The sequence below is a fragment of the Trichoplusia ni genome, chromosome 4, assembly GCF_003590095.1.
Source record: "Trichoplusia ni isolate ovarian cell line Hi5 chromosome 4, tn1, whole genome shotgun sequence".
NCBI classification, from domain to species: domain Eukaryota; kingdom Metazoa; phylum Arthropoda; class Insecta; order Lepidoptera; family Noctuidae; genus Trichoplusia; species Trichoplusia ni.
In genome coordinates, this window is record NC_039481.1 from 9,358,110 (window position 1) to 9,375,302 (window position 17,193).

The following is a 17,193-nucleotide window of genomic DNA, read 5'->3' on the forward strand; positions in this document are numbered from 1 at the left end:
CTCAATTTTATTTTATAAAGGATAATAAGTAACGTAAGTCTACCAACTCCACATCAAATTAGGTTCAGCTATTTACGAGTAAAGGTGTTCCCTCCTTACCTCCTTAAATAATTCGCGGTTTATAATTTTAGCAAGGATCTTTAACCGTACAACTGTGTTACTCTCCAAACATTTTGTTAGACAAGATAAAAATCTTAGAATAGTCTAGAAATAATCTAGACTTGCTATACTTCTGGCAGTATCTCCTACAATGTCAATTACATGTCGTAAATTATGTCAGTCAAGGAAATTGGCTAGAGTGGAACTAAGACATTCCATCGATCGCGGTAAATGGATTGACCAATCAGCTCGAAATGGGTGAGCGGCTATTGTAGGGTGCACGTGATACCTATTGCGGTAGGTCGTATTGTAAGATTATGAAAAAACGTACAAGTTTAAAAGTATTTTTCCCGTAAAAAATATAAAAACTAAGACATGAGACGGTGACAAATAAATGTATGGGTAGTTAAAGTGCGATAAATAAATAAATATTTATAAAATTAAATAATATTGCATATTTCAATTAAAACAAAGGAACATTATATATTTACAAATCTTTTTTACCATAGAAATGTAAGAGAAATAAAGAATTATTAACACAATTCGTTATTAACTATTTGTTTTCTGTAGTGTATTTGTACGCTACCTACCGTCGCGTCGTATAGCAAATCCGACTCGCACTTGGCCGGTCTTTTGATGACGTTAACGAGTGTAACAATGTCACTTGGCAAGAGTAGGTAGCTGGTTTCTCACTTACGACTACGCATAAGAAATATGAAATAAAACTTAAGAATAATCAAGCGAAGTTTTTGCGGCATTTATGCCTTTTGAAGCTGTGAATGTTACGAGCGGGAAAACTTTCGGTAAGTTCACGAAAGTTTCTCATAGTAAGAACATTTCCAGACATACTAAGTTATTATTCAAATGAGGTTGTACAATTGTTAGTCCTAAAAAGGATCGTGATTTGTGACACGATGTGGGTAACTGAACCTTTGTTTCAAATTCCTTTCCGTTAGGTATGACTATCGCAATATAAACTTTTAATTACCATTGTATAAGTAATTCTTGATATTGCGGGTACAATGTTACTTAGGTATAATAGTGTTACACAAAATTTTGATTTCGAAGGTTACCTGGCATGTTGCTTGCCCTTGATTTTAATTATAATTTTGTTATGTTTACTGAAACTAAAACTAAAACTAAACAACTACTAAAACAAAAATACTGAATGGCTGAAAAAATAGCTATCACGGTTCATAGATAAAGCCTGTTGACAGACGGACCGGCAGACAGCGGATTCTTATTAATAGATACGAGGGCACGGAACCCTAATAATCCGATCATCGCGTTCTAAGATTAGAGATAAGAAAATATATTATTTATCATATTGGAGAGAAAGCCTGTGATCAGTGATAAGTCGGTAACTAATTACAAACAAATAATCCTTGGATCATCAAGGAAACTTTCAAAAGAACGATAAATATTCTACTCCCATCTTTCACACATTTAAGTGTTAAAATCTAACGTCGGTAATGCCTTACCATTTAGAAACACGATAATATAAACTCAAAGCAAACATTCGTGAACGATCTCACAAATCCAATCTTCTAAATGTCATCGACCCGCTCCACGTATTTAAACAGGCGGACTCGGGACAATAGGTACAACGAGATAAAGGTGACATTAGACATTGGAGCCTATACTAGAGGAGACCAAGTCAACACTGACGTAAATTGCACAAATAATTGTTTTGGAGTAAGCTTTGAAGTAGGGACTGTCTAAGCTGTTGGGTAAACAAATAAGAAGGTATCGGGGTTGTAAGTAAATTGGATTGAATCCGTTAATTTTTGCCACATATTACGGTATCCTGAAAGTTAAATACCGAAACTCTATTTTTTATTAGGATTCGAATTCTCAATACTAAATAATTTATTGCGTTTCACAATGTCCATGAAGGTCTTAAAAATATAATAATTCAAAACCATTATGGACCCTGTCGGGCATAGCAATATCTTTGAATTGGAATTTGACTCGTCTATCGCGTAGAGATCCAATGTTATCAGCGTGGTGAGATGTCGATTAACCCTAGTTCTAACTTGTGACATTGCACAAATTTGCCCTATTGTAAAGTACCTGAGTTGGTAAATCGATCTCAATCGATATAGATCGATTGTAACACAAGTTAATTATTTCGGGAGTTTCTTACTTTCCTGAAGGGAAATCCTCCTTTCTTTAATAAAACGTGCAACAACCACATGCAGTGTAATATTTTTTGACTCATGCGTCAGCTGCGACAACCATTACCATTCCCCACACTCTCAAAATCGGATCATTGTGACACATGTGGTTACAACAGTATATTAAGGTTTTTATCTTCTTTTTATACTGACTACTATTTAATTGACGGCAAATATTTGCTATGAACTGTATTGTATTAACTATAGCCTAGTATTATTTATAGGAAACTTCGTTGCGCTATCGAGTAAGGGCTATAGATGTCAAATATGTACAAGAAAAACTTGTAAATTGTCCACGCTCTAAAGATTGCTTGCCCTTGCGTATTACAGATACAATCAAAACTGTGTCCTGTGTCTAATTTACGTGGATATTAAGTGTTCGTTCGTCCCCTTTTGAAACTTTGGTCGGACACAACATCACTTTTATCAACCCCAAGAAATAATACATTACATTTATTTAACAATAGCTACATCAACGAACTTATTACAACAGGGTATCGACTAACTTAACGTAAAACTAGCGTCGGTATCGTGTACCGATTCAAACAGCGTTTTATAAACGAAGATTCCGATTTATGTTCTCAATTCCTTCGTAAGAAATATGCTACAATGGAATGACACGGGTACCCGGCTACAGAATCCCGGCGTCGCAATAAATGCATCCAATAAGCAGCGGACGGACTTTGTCTTTATTGTTAACTGTTGTATGTCACTGGTTGTGGAATGAAGAACATAGTTAGATGTTTTATATCTTGGACGAAGGGTATATGACTCAAAAAAAATCGATAAAACACATAATTATCTCAAAAACAAAACAACGATGTTACAGTAGGTAATTTATACAATTTTTTATACGGTTTAAGTTACAAAATTATAAATAAGTATTTAACAAAATGTACGTCTTTTTTTTTAGAAACAAAAACTTTGTCGTTTCGGTGGCAAATACCGTAGTTGCAACTCGAAATTTATTTACAGTATTTGTTATTATAGCGACATTACAAAATACAGTTTCTGTGTACAATAGCTTAATATATCATAATCTGTGAACATTTAAACACTAGCTATCGCGGTTCATGAGATACAGCCCGGTGTCGGACGGACAGACAGCGGAGCCTATGTCTTGAGGTTCCATTTTTACCCTTTAGGTACGGAATCCTAAAAAATAACTCGCCATATTTACGAAAAAGTACTTAGAAGTATAATTCCACAGTCAATCTAAATTTAACATAAACAGTTTCCGGTTCCCTTGTAACTGTGGAAAATCTATATCTATCTATACTAATATATAAAGCTGAAGAGTTTGTTTGTTTGAACGCGCTAATCTCAGGAACTACTGGTCCAAATTGAAAAATTATTTTTGTGTTGAATAGACCATTTATCGAGGAAGGCTTTAGGCTATAAACCATCACGCTGCGACTAATAGGAGCTAAGATACAATGGAAAATGTGAAAACAACCGGGCAGGTATATCTAAATCATAATTTATATCTTCTACCCACGGGGACGAAGTCGCGGGCAACAGCTAGTAAAAAATAAAACCGATTTGAAATAAAAACTCTTTTTAATATTGTGAAACGTTTTTCTGTAGGAAGCGATTTGCTAAAGACTGTTTAAATCGCTGAGGTGTTTTTCTGCCGAGCGCCCGCAGCCTGCCCTCTTTCGCTTCGAAAACTTTTAGTGATTAAGCAGTACTCTGTTTAAAAAATGAACACAAAAAGTGTATTTTCACTGAAGTTCCTTTTATAATTTTAATCTGCGAACCATTTGCATGATGATTATGAATACGGAATATTATAGTAGGGCTATAAACTCGTCCTTTAGGATGTAATGTTGATTGATTTCTCTTTATTTAGTAGGTTTTACTTAATAAAACAACGTGTCTATTTGTATTGGACTTAACAGGTCAAAAGTTTGGAGTAAAATTATCTTGTTAGGTCTGTGCGGTTGTCACCAGGCTAAATCTCAAGAAAGGTGATAGCTGGAATGTTTAATTTTTCACCCAATAATAAAAAAATCGAGGTTAAGTAACTATTGGTGAGGTAATAAATTTGATGGGTGACCATTTTCTTCTAAATTTGTACTTCCTAAAAGGGAATATTGAGCTACTCTATTGCCTGTCTTCATTCCAAAGATATGTATTAAATCTTTCTCCACAACTGTATAAGCAATATCCTCGATGACATACGGTAACATGCTAACAATCACCACACGCAACGAACTCACTAAACCAACGCCAATGTGGAAGCGAGACAGAATACACAACGCATAACGCCATCCTGCTCTCACAACGACATAACCTAAAGAACGCATAGTAAACATTTCAGAGTACAGGTTGTGTATATAATAGTACATTGACGCATACCCCGGCGGTGTATTATGGCAATATTATCGACGATTGTTCATTGTGCAGGCTCGCCGATAGTACTTCTCTGGCTGTGCATACGTTGCGACTTGTTATGCTACTTTGTCCGTTACTCATTGTAACACTTCAAACAGTAGGGTTGTACTGGAGTCCCTTATTGCTGCTCGTTTAGTATGCATGTAACTTGAATGAAAAAAGAGTAATTTTCAAACACGTTTTTGTCCAAACATTGTTTTTTTTTCATGTCTTTCATCACATACATTGTTCTGAACCCAAAGTAATTTGCCAAAGCACTTGTGTTATGGAATTCAGATACAACGTAGGTACCACAAACACCCAGACCCGAGAAAATGTAGAAATGTGATTTTTTACATTGACCCGACCGGGGATCGAACCCGGGAACTCAGAGTTAGCGATACCTTGAAACCGGTGCGTACGCCACTCGACCACGGAGGTCGTCAAAAAATTGTTTACAATAAAGAAAAAATTGAGAACTGTTTTAAACTGATTCCTTCTTATAAAACTGAAATAGCCAAGTGCGCATCAGCCTCACGACATTAAGGGTACAAAGTAGGCTAAAAAAGAAACAAATTGCACCGTGCCAATACAAAATCTGTTAAAATATCAACTATCTAGCCGCGACTGTCTTGACGACAGACTGCAGACGCACAAACGGTCTAGTGAACATTTAGAGAATAGAATAGCTTCAATAACAGGCCTCTGTTTTTACGGCACGAAACCTTATAATCAAAATAAATAAGTTAAAAAGTAAGTCACAAACAACAAGCATTTACTATAAACTCTTAAAGCAAGACGGTTGCCGTTGTGATTGGAGTGAGACACAACTACTTCCAAAGTAGAGCACCATCTCGCTTCCACAAAGTAAACTATTCTACGTTAAGAGAGCATAGTACCTGTCCTGGTGTTGTAATGAGGTGTCTTGCGAAGCGTGTCTATCATTTAATAAAAAATGATAGATGATTTGATTAGAGGAATTGTTTACGTCAGTCTGAGTGGTTGTTTGGGCCTCTAACATTGCAATATTTTCAACTTGTTTTTCACTGCATAAGGTGAAATCTTGAAGGAGAAATATGGTACATATTAAATTAAATTTAACCACGAAATCCCGAAGTCATAGATGTTCTGCATGAGTAAATCTGTACGAAAGAAAATGTTTAACAGCAACATACAAAGAAATATAAATATAAACTAGCCAAATTCAATTAAATTAAAATAAATGAGAGAAATGAGAGAAATTTTAAGTTGACTGAACAAAGAATGATTAAAATCGGTTTGCCCAATACGAAGTAAAGTTATGAGGAATAAACATGAAAAATACAGACAAAATGAAAACCATCGAGGAACTATTTTAAGTCCTCAGATAATGCAGATTGGTAATGAAAAACTAGCTTTCAGGCTTCTTGAATGATGCCTACTGGAGTCCTAAGTCAGATCAGTTAAACAGGCTTGCTTAATGGGATCGAATATGTATGCAAATTCTGTAGCACTCTCCCACACACAGCATTACATACACCCACGCATGTATACAGTCAGAAACACATGTTTGACAACACTTTCACCTCAAAATAACCTTTATTTGAATTACATAGGGTTGATTTTAACAAACCCTTAGTACCAAACATGTAAGGGATATTGTACGGCCGTGTTTTGGACTCAACTGACTAATAGCCGTAATAGGACATTATTTATGAAGGCTCAGTATTACGAACATTGTATAACAAAATAAGTCTACCGGGCATTGTTACGGACTGTTACACAATCCTTTATAAAGTTTAGGAAAACACGCATGGAAAAACAGGCACGCATATTTGAATCATTGTTTTGGCCCCGTGAATATCGGGTATACATACTAAAACAGTCTAATTTTAGGTACGAGTATCATCTAACTCCATACCAAAAATTTCATCAAAATTGATTGAGCTGGTTGAGTGTTTGAGTAAGAAAGATCAGACCAGCAAACATCCGTTCATAAAATTAATAAAAATAATCTACAAAAAGCGTTACATTAATCGCCCCAAAAAAATACCAAATCTAAACCTCAAAGGGTTCACCATACCGTATTTCTATTTAAGTCACAAACGATGAAGGCACAATCAATTTACCCGGGTACTACTCCAACCAATGCATTACTAAATCATCCGATTCCCACAGGAATGCACCCCAAGTAATTAAAGACAAAATGGCTACCTTAATGGCCGACCACAGCGTAACATCCATTTTAAGTGGACCTCCATTTATATCAACTAGTCTAACAAATAGAGCTCACAAATGACTGGAGAATTAAGAGACAAATCACCAGTTTACGTTGACCTGTAAGTGCGTGTTTTGGTTTACGTTGGAGGGTTTCAGCCAGGTTGGTTGTGCAGTCTTGTTTAACAAGTATCAATGCATTCGTCGTCGCTCTTAATCAGGACAGTAATGGTGGTATTAGATAGTGTTGTTCGTATTACAATACGAAAAAAGGTTATTTAATTTGGACGTTTTATGCTGTAGTGTTTGATTGGTCGAATACAATCAATTATGGTCAAATGGCCACAAATTATGCACAAAAAAAATTAAGCTAAAATATTTCTACTAAAAACATAAACACAATTTCGTTCAAAATGTGAATGAGGTTCATAAAATTGTCTTAAATAAAGTTGTGCTTTCCAACACTAAACAAAGGACAGTAAAGCAGTCTTCACTAAAACCTTTTTGGACACGCCGGCGGATTTAAATCAGGCACTTTATCTAAGAAGTTTTTGTCTGCAATAGAAAAAGTCATTTGTTTTATTCGATTTCTAAATCAAATAAATCCTTTTACTAAGCAAAGAGATTTCGATAAAAGAAGAAATATACTGCTGTAGAAAACACCTCGAAAAGCCAAAGTAAATAGAAGAGAAACTGAGACTTAGATTTCTTTACGTATTTATTGTTTGAAATTAATTCTATTCATATTTTCAACAGTTAAAACACTGCAAGAAACTTATTTAAGAGAAATATGTGAACGATCTAACCGCCAAATAACTTTTTGTGCAAATTTTGTATTTAATGCTTCGGCGAAGGCAAATATTGATGTGGATTCAAATTTAACAAAATATCTGGTAATCCAATACCTATTGTTGTCTACACCATCAGAGGAAGTAATTGGGCATTAACCTTCCTGTACATAACTAGAACTACCGCCACATGTCGACTCAAATATTTTTGGTCTGTCCCTATTCCTACTAAACTCCCCGCTTCTATCCTCCCTTCATTTTACCCGTTTCCCTTTCAGCAACAAAAATTCAATCCATAATTCATCCGACAGCGAACAATATAAATCCAGTTGATTAATAAAACAGTAATCGTCCTTGTAACAGAAGCAAGGCAGCAATCAAAAGAGGCTATTCCTATGTAAATGTTGGGAGGCATAACCCTTTGTAACGGCAGTTACTGCGACAGCGCGCGATTTACTCCGAAATATGGACCGATCGTGTTTTACGAATGTTCGAAATACTAAAAAGAATTATCTTTTTTTTATTATTGTTATTATAATCCGTTTAAGCCCTTCTTTTTGCTAGCGGTCTTGATAACCCCTTAAATGCTAGAATAGCCAACTGGTCTGCATACGAATGACCATGATAGACGATACGTCGTGGGTGTGATTCCTGCATAGGACAAGTATTTGGGAAAACCAAGAACCTTATTTAAAGTCTGGGTAAAACCACAGAACAAATATAGAAAAATACTCAAGCACGTTCAAGCGTTATTAAAAAAACCTCAACAAAATCTATGTTTGTTTAAAATTCAAGCTTTCTTTCTATTAACCGAGATTCAAAAAAAAAATTACTCTTAAAAAAAAGCAGCAATTTGGAGACACATAGAAGGACGCATACACCAACAAAACTTCTGATTAGCGTTGAGTATACTACAAAACGAAAATACAATCACCCGTACAAGACGTGTATTCCTTTATTGGTTTAATTAAACAATGTCCAATCGAGGATCCGATGGAATTCCGCCGGACGAGCGAGAACTGTGCTTTATCTCTTTGTATTGCCGCTTCATATTGGGAACTAATCTAATATCTATAGATTTATCTGTCGTTGAGTGTCGTATCGGTATCTATCTAGTATAGCGATGGTATTTCGTGATCGAAGTGGTGTATGACTTGTTCTTGTTTTGATCGTATCTTCTTTCTTTGAACAATAAACGTTGTTTAGAAACTGTCTCAATTTTTGCTCTGATCAAAATTTATAAGAATAGTGTTTTATCGTATATCACATACTCTTTAATTGTTTTGAAGAAAGTAGTTTAGTGAATGAAATCAAGAATGTTTTTGTCAAGGCGAATTTCATAGGTTCGAATCCAAGCATACACTAATCTCCACATACAAATTCGACCGAATAAGAAAGTGAAACAAAACATCGTAAAGAAACATAAAGTGGTAATTTTTCAAGGGTCACTGACGGCTTAACATTGATACCGTAATGTACATCAACCATACGAAAAGACGCACAAGAAAAAGGGAGTTCTGGAAATGACTTTGACATAAATGAACAAACAAGGGATTAATCATCAATGTCATGGAAAATACACCTAGGACTACCGATTCAGACTAACGTGGTAGTAAATAACAGCAAACGTTAATAATAGTCATATTTACCAAGTAATAGTGTTGCTAGAACAAAAACAGACATTACACCCGCAAGACTAGTTCATTATTCTCAAACCGAATGCAATCCCATCGTCATCCTTACTCTATTCAGAATGTGATGACAAACATAATACCGTGTGTTTTCCTTCCTGTATGACTAGAATTGTCCTCAAATATAAACTCGTACTATTGAAGATATATTTACTAATCTAAACATATATTTTCCGTATAATAAACCCTGATTGCATTATTTGAGGAAAACAGTAAGCCGGGATCGCGGTTTCGTTATCTTTGAGCTGCGGTGGACTTTGCTCTGGGGTATTTTATGTGTTGGATCCAAACATGTAACACAACAACGACAAAGGAACATTTACTGAAGGAATGTTTAGTAGAAATCTTCCCAGAAATCACACATTAGTGTGTGGCGAGATTCGAACTGAAGAATCTGGGGTTTATTAATCTGGCCGCTGTCCATTGTAATCTGACATTCAAACTACTTAGTAGCATGATTTGAAGAATCTTGATTTGAAACATTGACTCACGACACATCCTGATTCTGCAACTGTTTCAGTTGTTTCAAGACGGTATAAAGCAACTTCTTTTTATCTCTTTCATTCTTCTTTAAAACAGAAATGAGAGAAGACTTCTGTTCGGCTTCAACTTCTCTAGTAGAATGGTGACGTCAAGAGTCCATCGGTAATGTCACTAGAATATCACAGCCGTAAAATGATTCTGTTTACCAGTTTTGTTTAACATAAACTTATTAAATAAAGCGACCTTTACTTGATGAGATAAAATGATGGTGTTAACGACAGGTACCCAAAACATACACGCTTTCGGGTTTCCAATCTGTACGGAAGGTCCGATAATGGTTGTGATGTTTTGTATGACTGCGTATATAAATTATTATCTATCACTCGTTATCAGGACACGATAATGTACTTCTCTGAAAGCTCTGTTAACACAAAAAGCGCGAGTTCACACATACTTAGATTGTTTGATACTTTTTTATTCAGATACTGAGTGTTATTTTAAAAGGTGAAGGTGAAACTACATTCACTATTTCCCAGGGAACTTTAGCTAAACTTAGGTACTAAAGCGCCTGTTGACAGGAAAAGCCATTTTAAAAAGTTATAATTGTGTATTCATAGTAGATAAGTAATACTACTTACCATATTGATTCCAAGTTACATTTCTATAGACGCTAGGGTTAATGGAAAATTCCTAAATGTATAAAAAAATACATTTGTTCTTCTTTAGTCACGTGGCTTAAGTCTGTCATTTTCATACCTATGTATAAGCATATTTCAACGATAACTATAGTCGAAATGTCGTTTTGGTGCCACGAACTTCATAAAAACACATTATTTTATAGATAGCAAAGCTGTGTAGGTCATCACGCCAAGCTGCAACCTGTGCACGACGAGTCGCGGGTCCCCGGGCATAGGGCTATTGTGTGATCCACGAATGCTTGTTCTGAGTCTGAATGCCTTTGAGCATGTGACTTGAATATTTATGAAAACCCCGAGTTACAAGGACTACGAAAATCAGCTTCCTAATCCGGAAGTTTATTAGATTAAAATAGAAAACAAGTTCCTGTCTATATTTAATTTTCTAATTCACAGCCGTTTGTAGTTTAAGTTCGTAGTAAATCTACCTTAACTAATGGTAAGTAATGTATATGCGTCATTAACATTTTAGTGTCGCACATAAAACACACATTACGCGCACGAGATAAAGACTACATTAGTAATACATTAACAGCGATCTATACAACCTGTGGCTGTACTGACAACACTCTGATACGATTTTACGGTATCAAGTTGGAGTAACAAAACGTATTCAGTTGAATTACAAACTAAGCGTCGTTTCACTGCATCGGAGTTGAGGTATCAATGTGTACGTTATGAATGGAAACATTGTGTGTGACAGTCTGACTCATAGTGATGGGGAACTGTTAAATCCTGAAGCTTGACATTGGGCCCCGATTGCAAAGTAGTTTTGATATATTTTATAGTCCATTGACGCTAACTTTTGTAGAAATGTTAATGTAAGTTAAGTTAGGATTAAGAGATCAGTCGAATCTTTACTAAGCTTAATGGATCTGTAATGTGGCACAGAGAAAGTAATAATTTAAAGAGATTGTCTTTTTAACTGTAGCTGGGCCTTAAAAAACAATTTGAATGTTTGGAAAACCCTCGTGTCACAAGGATAAGGCATCCAGACTGAGAACATCGCCAAACCACGGCACGATGCACACATTGGATTTTATCGTAGTGACCTCTGCATACCACTCCGATATCCGTGCAGTCGAAACTTTTTTGTAACCTTTTTTAACTAGTTACAAAGAATATAATTTATTTCATTAAAACAAAGGCAATCACAGTAAATTTGTTACATACAACCGCGGATGACACATGATCAATTATTATTCCGGTATAAAAATCGGGAGAATATAAAGGGTTCCTCTACAGCCTCTTTGTCTCTACAGCGAACAAAGGATTTGGCAGGAGCAATTAATAAAATTGTCGTGAAATGACTTGAAAAATTTCAGACCCATCAGTTTCCTTTACTTTTTTCGGAAGGGTGTTTTCACCAAATGTTGGTAATCATTCATCGTGAAAGTCCAACTAACAGGTCAAATACTCTGGTAGTCCGCGTTAGCTATCACAAATATTTTTTATGGGGAAACGACACTTGTTTTTTCCGAGGTTTAACGCTAATGACGTCCAACCCAAGAGGATACAAACTCTCACCGTCGCCGCGTCGTCCTGGGCCCTTTCAACTGCCTGAGCTAGAGCCACGCAGTACCTCATGCATGCTCGTTAATGGAAATAAAAACTAAGCCAAATGATGTTCCAGATCAATTTGACTCTACATTCGACTAAACCTTGGCAAGAACAACATGCTAGTCAGTAAAAGTAAAATTTTTGTATATAGTGTCGAAAATGTCTCTAGATAAATTACGTGCCTTGTTGGATTTGAATTGTTGTGCATAAATACCGTTTTAGAATAAAAAGAACAGCACACAAAAAGTTTTCAATAAACAAATGCTTGATAAACAGAAGCGCAGTTCACCTAGGAGTTTATTTTCCTCCAGTAACAAGGCGAATCAGGATGCCTGCAACATCCGATCTAGTTACGTGCGGAAGTAATATTGTTAGCATGTAGCGTTTGCACTACACATACCAGCTAACCTACTTATAGTACCTATATATATACAGTCTATATACATCTAGGTAGTCTTCAGTATTCAATATATTTGAAAATACTTAAGAGATGTTAAAATCGTAAGACGTATTGAGGATATTTTGTTTTGAGAAACTTTGTGGGCGAATATCGAAATGTTGTGTTAAGGAAAATTGAGTTGAAGGGAATAAATAGACAATTGGATATTTAGATATCCAACTATCCAAGTACGTATTTACTGTAGAAAATACCCAGTTACATATATGTGAATAAATAATTATTTTAGACATAATTGTCTTAACCAAAGTTATAAAAAGGCATAGAGTGCAAGTTTATGACAATGTAGGGTAATCAATCTCAGAATAAAATACTAGTTATTTTTATTCTTTTATCAATAGTAAGAGACGTCATTTAAACATCACAGGCTATAATGTATCGCTCTACGAAGTGGCACGGGTCAGCTGTAACACACATGAAACCTAAATTGATACTTTGATGTCAAACAACGAGAACGAACTTTTGAAAGCATCCACCACTTCCTAGATACGAGAAGAGCTTTCATTATTCCTAGCTTCTACAAAGTATGCGCAAGTGATCGTAAACTTAATTTGAACTTCGAATCCCACATTCCGGTCAATCAAAAAGTTTTTATTCTCTGCCCTTGGGATCGACAGTGACTTACAGCTAAAAATATTGGATTTGTATGATTTCCTGGTCATAAAATATATGACGGATACGATCAGGGTTTTTTTTATTTGCCTTTTTGCAAATGCGGTCAAGGAAGTACTTTATTTAACAGCTTATGTTTATTGCTAAAGTTCTGCCACCAACTTCTAATAAGACGGGTTAATGTGTTAGATGCAGAACCCTTAGACAAAGAAATTGTATCGAAGCGGTATACAAAATCCTGATACTACTATTATGGACTTTTTCATAGATCTTTTCAATAAGCTAGAGCACAAGATTTAACTGCTGCCGGACTATTTTGGGAGACTTTCAGTCTGAATCTTTGCTCTGGGTGAAGGATTTAAGATCTCTACCGATAAGACCACTGGACTAGTACCGTTCAAAAAGACTTGAGGGCTAGATTATAACAATCTCATAGAAAAGCAACAAGATAGAGCTAAATCTACTCCGGTTCGAACCAGCTTGACCAAGATGCCACAGGACGGGTGTTTTTACATCTAACTCCATCTTTTTGTTTTCGTGCCTGATTCTTAGTGAAAGATTTCTTACTGAATTTAATAGGATATTTGACTTAAAAATATTAAATTATTCAGTCACTGTAATTTCTAAAAAAGTATTCCTTATGGATTGTTTATTTAATTTAAAGGGCTTCAAAGGTGATGAAACATATGCAAGGGTTGTCGAAATGTACTGGTAAGTGACGTCACACAAAGTTTTAACTTACTGTATCATCTTCACTTTCTGTTAAACAGTTAAAGTGATAAAAAAAAGAATTCATATCCAATATTAATTGACAATCTATCTGACATATTACGAACTCTTTTCCACTTTTATATTCCCACGTTTTTTACTCTTCTTCGTGTTTGTTTGTTTGTCGTTCCGGTTGGATTTCTGCAACTCAATTTTGAGGCACTTTCCGGTAAGCTAGCAGGCTAAAATTTTCAGGGCAGCTTCAAACTTGATGACATTGCAATTTACCCATTATAAAATCGTCTGGACCGATTGTGATAAAATTTGAATGGAGTGGATACCCGTTTCCAAAATTATAACCAAAATGTCACATTAATCTGATTACATTGTAACCATGGCAACTGTTGACATTGTGAGATAAAATACATAACATAAGCCGCTGTAGATTTGTAATGGCGAGCAACCTTGAGGTGACCAATTTACTGATAACACTTTGTACTTATTATAATTTGTAAGATGAGTTAGATTATCTCAAAGTGTGAGGGTAGAATATTTGTGTTTTTTTATGAGAACATAATACATTTTGACATTTGTAAAGAGAGCGCTTTTAATTCTATGTTGGTCATAAAATAAAATAACTAACAATTTTATCATCAAACGAAGCTAAGATCTTGATTAAATCATCAATATTCTATTTCAGTGCGCTTTCAATTGCGCCCCCACCGGATACTAAATATTTGTAGATATTCGGTTAATGTTCAAACAACTTTTTAACGGCTCACCCAACAATTATGAATCATATCTAAAAACAATGTTACATAATCACTTTTGATACAAAACAAACTAAATGATAATCGCTTAATCCGATCGGGAGCTATGACGCCACAGAAACATAGATAGAGACCCTTATTTAACCGTCGTGGATTAAAAAAGAGCCCAGCAATCCTAAAATTTGCATTCGCCATGATGAAGTTATGGTTAAGAACATAACATCATCTGCAATCATAATTAAACTGTGTAGCTATCGCAGTTCATAAGATACAGTTTGGTGACAGACAGACGGAAAAACAGTAGAGCCTTAGTTGTAGTGTTACACCGTTCCTTTAACTACGGAACGCTGAAAAATATTTCAAACTACGGTAATTAAAATATTTGTTAAAGTAATGCTTTTCCAGTAAGTGGTACTTACAGTTAAATATGTTCAAATGCTCGTTCCTATTCAGAATTGGCGCCAGCCATCAACGACCCATGTTAAACACAATTCGTCAACAATTGTAGAAATTATCATCATTACACCATCAACATTTAACAAATAAATGCGATATATACCAATTAGTACCTACCTACATACTTAGTTAAATTAATTTTGAAAATAATTCTGTACTGAAACAAGGGTGAAACTTTAGGTTAAACTAAATACCTTTAAAAGGAGTCCAAAAGTCCATTCAGCCGCACTCGAAAAGTTCATCGAAAAACCCCACAATCGAAACGCATTGCTTATCTTAGGCTAACATGAAAACACATATTTTGCCAATAACAAAAATCAGATAAGATGTGTGCCAAGCTATGAGACCGGAACATCGGACATACCTGATCCTTCACATTCCACAATCACACCCATAATAAAATGGCCACTGTTCAAATATTTCCCATAACACTGAACTGTGAAAAAGTTTTTTTGCGAGCGTATTTACTGCGCCGAGATCTCCGACGCGTGCGTCCGCGACCGATATCGAAACGTCACTAGCTGTAGGCTTTTTTCTGATAACTATGTTGTTTAGTGTTTCTAAGGCATGTTAGCCAGTAGATGTGTAGGCTCCTGGTGTGTCATAGCGGGGAATGTGTCTCAAGTTGTTCTTTAACTTTTTGATTAGAGATATATGAGATTTATTTATTTTACAGCTTTTCTACTCTTTCATTTTTAATCTTTTGCCCAAAAAATTAGGGCTCTTAAAAAGAGAAAATCATTTAAAATATGGAAACGCTACGAGGAAACGCCGGTCAGCAAAAAGACAAAAACCGAACGTTTAAATGAACGCCTAAATTACAGGTAATTGCTGAATCGAATTAACAAAGTACAGTTTTTATTTAATTACGTTTGACAATAAGCAAAGACAGGATGTCCGTGTTTTCTAAACAGTAACCGAACGGCGAAATGAAAAAGTATACAAACCAGGTTCAATTAGTTTTTAGACAGAAGAACACGCAATATCTGTTTTACTTAATAGTCGAGAGTAAAAAAAATGTGACCAAGTGTCGCACTTCTTTGTTCCTATTATTAATAAGATATCATTATCGATACAAAGTGGTAATTGACCACGTTAGACAATTTGATTTACCTTGTTTATAGTTTTCGAGGAGCTCGTGGCTAAGCTAATACGGTGGGACCGTGGATAGGTGACCATCCATGACATAACGAGTTCCTCTGTTTTTGAAATCACGTTTATTTGTGGGACCGGGCAATTATTTATACATCTTTCACAATTTACAGTTAGAAACTAGAATGTCTGACGAGTCTTACTAAAAGGGCTGTTAACACAATTCAGGGAATTCACCTGCATGACACGTCATGAGTTTATATTAGAGTGGTCATCGCGGTGGTGGTGTCTTATTCATTAACCTAATTTTGATTTATTTATATATTCTTGTTTTAGTTACGGATCCAAAAACCTGCATCTGTTGCAGGTGAACAAAATAATACCTTGTTTGACAATTCACAAAATTGTATTTGTAAAGTATCTATTTCTCATGAAGCTACCAATAAATTGTTTCTATTTTCCGCTGTGTTTTCGAACTAGCAACTTAAACCCCGGGACTTATTACATAAGGACAGTACTGAAATAAGGAAAAAGTATTTATTACAATATATTACACATTTTGATACAATTATAAACTATGGTTAGTCATCAGTATTACATTATTATGCTTATATTAAGGATTTAAATCACTGTAGTCCTAGCCGTCATACAATATGCACGTGCGATACATCTGCCATCTGTTGACCGAATATAGAAACTATTTAAAATAATATTTTTGTGATGTGAGGTGTGTGTGGACGATCTAGTTTATAATTTTAATTGTAAATATTTTAGAGGTAAGGTTTTTTCCCCATTGACTTTCCTATAATATTTCTGTATAAAGGCATGTGTGCTTAAAATTGGCCTTTCCATATTAAATACTGTTAGATACTTGTGTGAGATAGTTAATATACATACTTGTTAAAATGACTGACAACCTGTATAAGGAACGCTTTTCAGTTTTTTAGTTCAGCTAAATACAGGAAAATTATTTTATCTTGTTTTAAAACGCGTCAATCCGTTCAACAACCAATATTTAAGTCACTTACACAAA

The 17,193-nt window shown here is 35.2% G+C and overlaps 1 protein-coding gene across 2 annotated transcripts in view; it reads right to left on the reverse strand.

Moving 5' to 3' along the window:
- Positions 1-15,694, reverse strand: part of LOC113492944 (adenylate cyclase type 8-like) — a 108,634-nt gene extending 92,940 nt beyond the window's left edge. The window contains exon 1 of one of the 2 annotated variants that reach the window (XM_026870682.1): positions 15,433-15,694. The gene's annotated coding sequence lies outside the window, so the exon portion shown is untranslated. The other variant, XM_026870684.1, reaches the window with a different exon arrangement.
- Positions 15,695-17,193: the final 1,499 nt, after the last annotated feature.